Genomic DNA, 7,810 nt, shown 5'->3' with positions numbered 1-7,810 from the left:
AATTACCTCAGTCCAAAAAGATTTGTTAATGTTCAATTTGTAATGTAGAGTGCGATTTTTAACGACCACGGGAGTGGGGGACGATAAAATGTAATGTAAGAACAGATAGTACACCTTACTCCTAGCCAAACGATACAGGACATTTTTTTAAAAAATATGCGATAGTTATAAAAACAGTAACTTTATCGACAAAAATATTGTTTTTGTTCTGTACCAAAACTTATTAATAAACAAACGCAGACTGCGCGAGCCTTTTCTAGTCTCACACAAATACACATGTTCACATTTCAAGTCATATTACTTGTCATATACATGTGCGCACACAAACATACGCGCCCACGTCCACACACATACGTATATTCACGTTCGCGTACACACACACGCTAACGTATGTATGTATACACACACACACGCTAACGTACGCACATACACGCACGCATGGACAACGTCACTGCCCCTTTCAAAGGAAATCCACACATGCGCAAAAGACCACCGGAACAAGTATAAAAGCAAGAGACAAGCTGTTTCCAGCCCTTTTCAGACCAGCCTCCTATCTGGTCGGTCTACGGACCGACCGCGTGCCTCACACCACTTGCTACTATGTGGGACAAAAAGCTAACAGACCGTACGTACACTTTATACGCTTTCTATCTCCATAACCTCGACTGACTTTCTCACTCTATCTCCCCTTCGTTTTGGTCCATCAAAACAGACATGTGTGCGACTCTCTACTGAGCTTAACCCTCTCTTTCTACAGGCCGGCTTGCCACTTCGCATTTCTCTATTGCATTCCCCTTTCCTTCCACGCGCCTAGTCGTCAACGGCCTAATGAACACATGTACACCCAAGACTTTCATTTCTCAACAGAAAATAAACGACATGTTTATTTTATTCCAGCATTTGAGTTCTTTGCTTCCTTCATTCAATTCGTTTCATTAATTTTTCTTGTAGCGAGTTTAGGGTATTTATATCCTGGTCCGCTACAAGACCTCGTGTGTCTATCGTTCTGTAATTATTTTTGTTTACATGAGTTCATTGTCTACGACTGTGCGAGTCATATATAACGAAATGTAAATATTTATTGCTAATGACGTCTGTTTTATATTAAAAAAAAAAAAAAAACGAGACCCGGCTATTCGACGACTGTATCGAAATCCAAACGAATGAATATTGTAGTGAAGCCAAGACTACTACTACTATTACCATAACAGTATACTCTGGCTATTTCTCTTTCTTTCTATTCTTCCCTTTTTCTTCCTTCCTTCCTTCCTTCATTCCTCTCTATGCGACCAGAGGTTTTAGCTAATCAGGATGGAGGACAGTTCTGGAGGGAAAAAAGAAGATATAAAATATTTCAAAAGCGGAAGACGGCTGAAACCAAGACGGAGAGACGAGTTGTTCCCGAGTCATTACACAAAATGAAAAATCTCAAACTTTCTATTACCCGATACAACTTACAATATAATGCGAGGAAAAAAAGTGCGACGGCACTATCATGGGAAGAATGTGTGTGCTGTTGGTGTCGACCATTGGTATGGAACTTTGTGCGCGAATCGTTCAGCGATTAGACAAAATGTATAAAAATGTGTGTAATGCTAATTAACGGAGCAGTAGTAGTCTGTTATTTGTATTAGTCTCTGTGTGATATGAACATGATGCGGTTAGCAGTAAACCATGTTTTAAATAACTTGATACGCTATGCAACCGTTCGGAAATAGTGAAAGAGAATGATGGATTGACGGAATGAAAGAAACAGCCATTGAAATCGCTAGAGACGATATTATTTTCGTCGAAATGAGATGGGGTGCAAAGAGGAAAACTGTAACAGACAAAATTGCAATAAGCATAAGCAGGAGCGAATTCTCGTCGCTGGAGATTTTGAATACACTTCCTTCCTGGTTCGCTTCTCTCTTGTGACTCAGCAGAACTCACCCTGCCTTTGGCTCTGGGGTTCGATTCAGACGTGACTACAAACAGCCCAACATAGCAACCTTCGCACACGAACTTCCATGCGGTACATGCACGAACATCTTTTCTTTCATTGGACGTTTTTAAACTGAAAAACAACGGCTCCAAACGAAAAGAAAAGGGTCAACTTGACGTCATTAAACGCACGTGCTGTAAATATTTGTGACATTGAAGCAGTCTTCCGGCATAAACTTAACTCCAGAGAATATTTAGAATGTAAAATGGATTAACTTGACAACATTGCACACACATGGTGTAAATATTCTCTACAAGAAACATTTCTCTCGCAAATTTATTTCACACACACACACACACACACACACACACAATTCTTTTCATTGAAAAGCTACCATTTTTTTTTTTTTTTTCACAGAAAAAATAAGCAACTCTTCACCAAACATTCAAGTCAAAACACAAATTCGTTACTAGATAACTCGAAACATTTACTTTTTCACAACCGCCATCGGGGGTAATTTCAGAAGTAAACCTGTCAACAAAACAATCCGTTACCGACATTTGACAACAAGCAACATCAGCTTAATGACTTCAAATTCCACTGGAATAATTCAAATTTAAATAAAGTTTATACAATTCTATGAAACAAATTTAAACACGTTCATAGCAACAAGTCTCATGTTGATAAAAGCAGATTTTACAAGCAACTGTCACAGACGGAGATATTCAAAATCCTCACTATTTCGTATTTTCTAATATACAGCTTACCGTCACAGACCAACACACATAAAAGAATTTTTCTTTTATTAAGATAAACATGTTTGGTTTTCTTCCAAAAACCAATCCAAACAAGGGGGTATTTGTAGCAGACGAAATTGCAACAAACATAAGCAGGAGCAAATTCTCGTAGCTGGAGATTTTGAATCCACTTCCCTCCTGGCGTGTCCAATCAGAAGCCAGCTCTCAGTCACGTGACTGAGTATATAAAAGGTTAAACCAGCAGCACACTCTCTCTCTTTCTCTCTCGATCTTGAACGGACAATAACTCCACGTGGAATGGACCTGACATCCCCAATTTCTCTCTTGTGACTTAGTAGAACTCATCGGATCTTTGGGCCTGGGGTTCGACTAAGACATGACTACAAACAACCCAGCATAGCAACCTCCGCACACGGACTTCTATACAGTACATACGTGAACTTTCTTTCTCATGCTATAGGACTGTCTCTAATCATTCGTGACGCACGTTTCCACTATTACCGTAGACACAAACATACATGAACTCTTCTCTCTTTCAACAGGCCTGTATAATCATCTCTATTCAGAAACTCTTTCTACGATTAACCCGTTTCCTCATTCTTATTAACGAAGATAACCAATAAAGCTGTTTTTAAATGTTAGAAGGAGACTTCTTTTCATATTTTTCCAATTCTACAAAACGCTAACAAATAAAATGTAATAATCCCTGTCGGTGTATGATGGGAATGTATGAGGAGAAAGTAATTAGACGGGTAAGTATTCTATTACCAACTCTATAAGTGTGTTGTTTAGGTGAGTAGATTTTGTCGGAATTTATAAAGATACAATACTAAATAAAAGCAAAGATATAGGGAGCCTGTGCGAACATATTGAATTTTTATTGTTTTCCAAGCTATAATATCTTTTTGCAGGGGGGGAAATCGTTATCATTTTATTGTATTAGAGATAAGCAAAACTTAAAAATAATAACTGTTAGTAGCTCAATTTCTTTAAATATACATTCTTTTCACATTGGAAACAAACTGTCTTCAACATTTTAATATTTATATTTCGTGCTTCTGATCATGAGGTCCCGATTTTGAATCACGTTAGATTCAGCCACTCTGATAAGTCATAGACGACAAAACACGTGTCAGTGGATAATTATATTTTAAAAACAATACATATGCCGCTCCCTATTTGGGGGGCACAAAATTGGTCTAAGGGAAAATTATTCCAAACTCGCATTTAGGTAAAAATGCACTTTCGTATAAATAATTGAATTCATTCAAAAAGTACCGCTAACAAAAATAAATAAACTATATATATATATATATATATATATATATATATATATATATATATTAGTTATGTATGTGTGTATATATGCATATATATACACACACATATATATACACGCATATATATATACATATATATATGTATATACATACTAGCAAAAGTACACTTCGTTGACTGGGTTCAAAAACAACCTACAGAAAATGGACTCTGATTTATTAAAGTATGATAAGTTATGAAAAGGAATGGTTGTAAAGAGATAGCTTCGCATTCAGTGGTATCAAAACCAAAGCAAAATATGATAAAAGTAAAAATAAAATAGATAAGCCCAATAATTTATTATACCATACCGGCTCCACTGAAACACTTATCACAATATTCTGTGAATCTATTTTAAAAAACCTTGTTAAACTTTGTGACATATTTCCATTCTATGGAGGTCAGGTGCGAACGAACACCCCATAATTTTATTATACCATATTTCTTCAAACTGAAACATAATTATCAAAGTATACTTACGTAGATAGATATGAAAAGTCTTCATTAAAGTTTGTGTCTATTTCCATTCTATGGAGGCTAGGCGCAAACGCAGACCCCACAATTTTATTATACCGTCCGTATTTAAGTTAAAACATACTTATCAAAGTATTCTTATGTACATCTATATCAAAAACACTTGTAAACGTTTTTTTTTAATTAAAATTTTTTTTTTTTATTTCCATACTTGTGGACCAGGCGCGAACATAGACTCCATAATTTTAATGAACCACCGTTCTGCAGGATCAAACATATCCATTCCTGTGTCTCGATACATTTTCTATCATTATATGTAATCAGTTTTTTAAAATAGCCAACCATATAGGAGCCTATACGTGACCAGACACACACACACACACACACACACACACACACACACACACACACACATTCAGCTTTATATTATAGATATATATATGTCTTCTTGAAAGCCAAATCACAATGTTATATCAGGAAAATAAACAAATATTTTACTTGTTTAAAATTTATAACATGAATACTTATTCAAATTAAATCAACGTTTATATATGGAAATCACGTCCTTGACCTTATTCTTGCGTTGCCTAAACACTGTTCCAACATTTCAAAAATACAACCGCTGAGATACAACGCACAGCTCTTTACAAACGCACTTTTCTTTCTCAAACTTTACAACATGTAGAGAAAGAAGAAAGGAAAAGATAGAAAACAACATACTGAGGATGGAGTTTAGCTCTGAAATATATTTATGTTATAAATTTCAAACAAGTAAAATATTTGTTTTTTTCCTTATATTACGCTGTGATTTGGCTTTCAAGCGCACTTGATGCGTATTTTATTCTACTCAAATTGAAAAATTAAAAAAAAAAAAAAAAAAAAAAAAGAATTCATTGATCTTGGATAAAGATTTTTGCTGGCAAACTTAGTTGAAGTTACTGGTTAGTGCATGTTTTTGGAGCAACCTGTGAAATGAAAATGTAATAATGGATCTGCGACTGTAGCCTCTTGGATCATCTCTGAAGTGACAGGTATTGGTCTTAGTGTGGAAACAAGTCCAGAAACAACCTCAGGTTTCACCGATATAGCAGTGATGATGGTGTCTTCCACTATTTTTTGATCGAAAGAGATGAATCTGCCTGGCCAATTTTGCAAGAATTTTATGTAAAAGCCATAATGTAAAAGCATAGTTATCCATTTTTGTAAACGGTTTGCTGTATCGACTGGAATTCCTTTATTCATACCAAAAATACTTGTTAGGGGTTTTGTCGTTTGTGATGTGTGATATAGCATTTTGCTGAATTTCTTCATAGCATAGATCATTGCTAGTCTCTTTCTTGATTTGGCTATGTTTTAGTTCAGTGGGTGTCGATGATTTGGAGGCGTGTGCAATGATTTTAGTTTTTGCTTCCATTAGGAAAAATATCTAACGGAGGTGTTAATAGAACATTATTATTGTTGCACCATTGTAGTGTGTCGTTTAAGGTTTATTAAACGTTGACATTCTGTGGTCAGAATTTCCACTGTCATTTCATTGCCTTTTTCCAACATAGACATTAGACGTGTGCATATGTCAGCGTCATCTGAGATTGTAATTCTGTGATGAAAATAAGGCATTTGATTTGATCCGCTGTTAGCGATTTCAGCTGAAAAATTTTCACATTGTACATTTACAATTCCAGCATAATTACAGACTAACATCTGAGCAGTGTTTACAAATTGTAAATGATATAATCAATTTATTTAGAGGGACATATAGACGAATAATTTAATCCCATTAGATGATTTTCTTTGGGGATATGTAAATTCCCATGTCTATGGACATAAACTAGACACAATAGACTACTTGATAGACAACATTGAGTAACAGCTTAATTTAATGCATGGAGTTTGTGAAAATTGAACCTCTAGATTATGTCATATACATATGAACTCATGCAGAATAGGGCGGGGAGGGGGGGAGTGCCCAAAATTGTATTTAATTTATGTCAAAAATTAATCTTTGGAATAAACCATATATTTGTGTAATAAAAACATTTTTCTACGATTTATTTCAGTTTAAAGATAGCTGCTTTCAAAAACAACAACCTTTATAAGTCCAATTAACACAATTATTTAGCTAAGAACCCAAGGACCCACATTGGCCAAAGAGATATACCGGCCCAACTCAGATATTCTTCTTGCTCGGACATCTGTCACTTGCAACATCTACCATTCGCATGCACCACAAAAGTATGTTAGGGCAATTGCTCTTGACATATCAAAGGCCTTTGACAAAGTATGGCATAAGGGTCTACTTCACAAGATTTCCAGCTACGGTATAACTGGAAATGTTTTCTCAAACATTAAATCATTTCTCTCCGATAGGCTCATAAGAGTAGTGGTAGATGGACAAAAATCGGAGGCTTGCAATATAAATGCTGGAGTCCCTCAGGGGTCAATCCTGGGCCCAACTCTCTTCCTGATCTACATCAATGACCTCCCTAAACACATACTTAAATCATTTGTTAACATCTATGCTGATGACACGACCATCTACGGCAACACATCAAAGGCTGTAAATGACGAAGTTCTCTCGGATTCTCTCTCCTCTGATCTCGAGCACGTGGTTCAGTGGGGGAAGATGTGGCTAGTTACCTTTAATGCATCCAAAACCAAACTCCTATCCTTACATCATCAACGCTCTGATCCCCAGCTGGCATCAATTGTGATGGATGGCTCTCGGCTGGGTGAGGCCCCGTGTTTTGACAAGCTTCTGGGTTTGACCTTTACTCCTGATCTGAAATGGAACACGTACATCAAGTCTGTTGCCAAGGTCACAGGAAAGATGGTGGGATCCTTCTACCGCTCCAGAAGATATCTCACTACTGATGCAATTCTCTATCTATATAAAAGCCAAGTACGGTTAAGGATGGAATACTGTTGCCATATCTGGGCAGGAGCTGCCAAAAACAGCCTATCATGCCTTGACAGAGTACAAAATAGACTTTGTGGTTTAGTGGGGGATGCCCTTTTCTCTACCCTGCAACCCCTCTCCCACAGAAGAGACGTTGCGAGCCTGTCCTTGTTTTATCGTTATTTTCATGGCAGGTGCTCGTCTGAACTCCAATCCCTGGTCCCCCCTCACCAATCTTTCACGAAAAACACCTGTCTAGCTGAATCCACTGTGAAAAATTTCCCCCACTCTATATCTGTACCTAAATCAAAACGCGGATTTCATGAGCAAAGCTTCTTTCTTAGAACTGCACGCCTGTGGAACTCTGTTCCGTCTGCCTGCTTCCCTCCGGACTACAACTTGGATGTCTTCAAGTCTAATGTTAACAAATTCCTAATGAAC

The sequence above is a fragment of the Euprymna scolopes genome, chromosome 13 (genome assembly GCF_053919585.1).
Source record: "Euprymna scolopes isolate OS-2025 chromosome 13, ASM5391958v1, whole genome shotgun sequence".
NCBI classification, from domain to species: Eukaryota; Metazoa; Mollusca; class Cephalopoda; order Sepiida; family Sepiolidae; genus Euprymna; species Euprymna scolopes.
Note: the sequence above shows the minus strand (reverse complement) of the source record.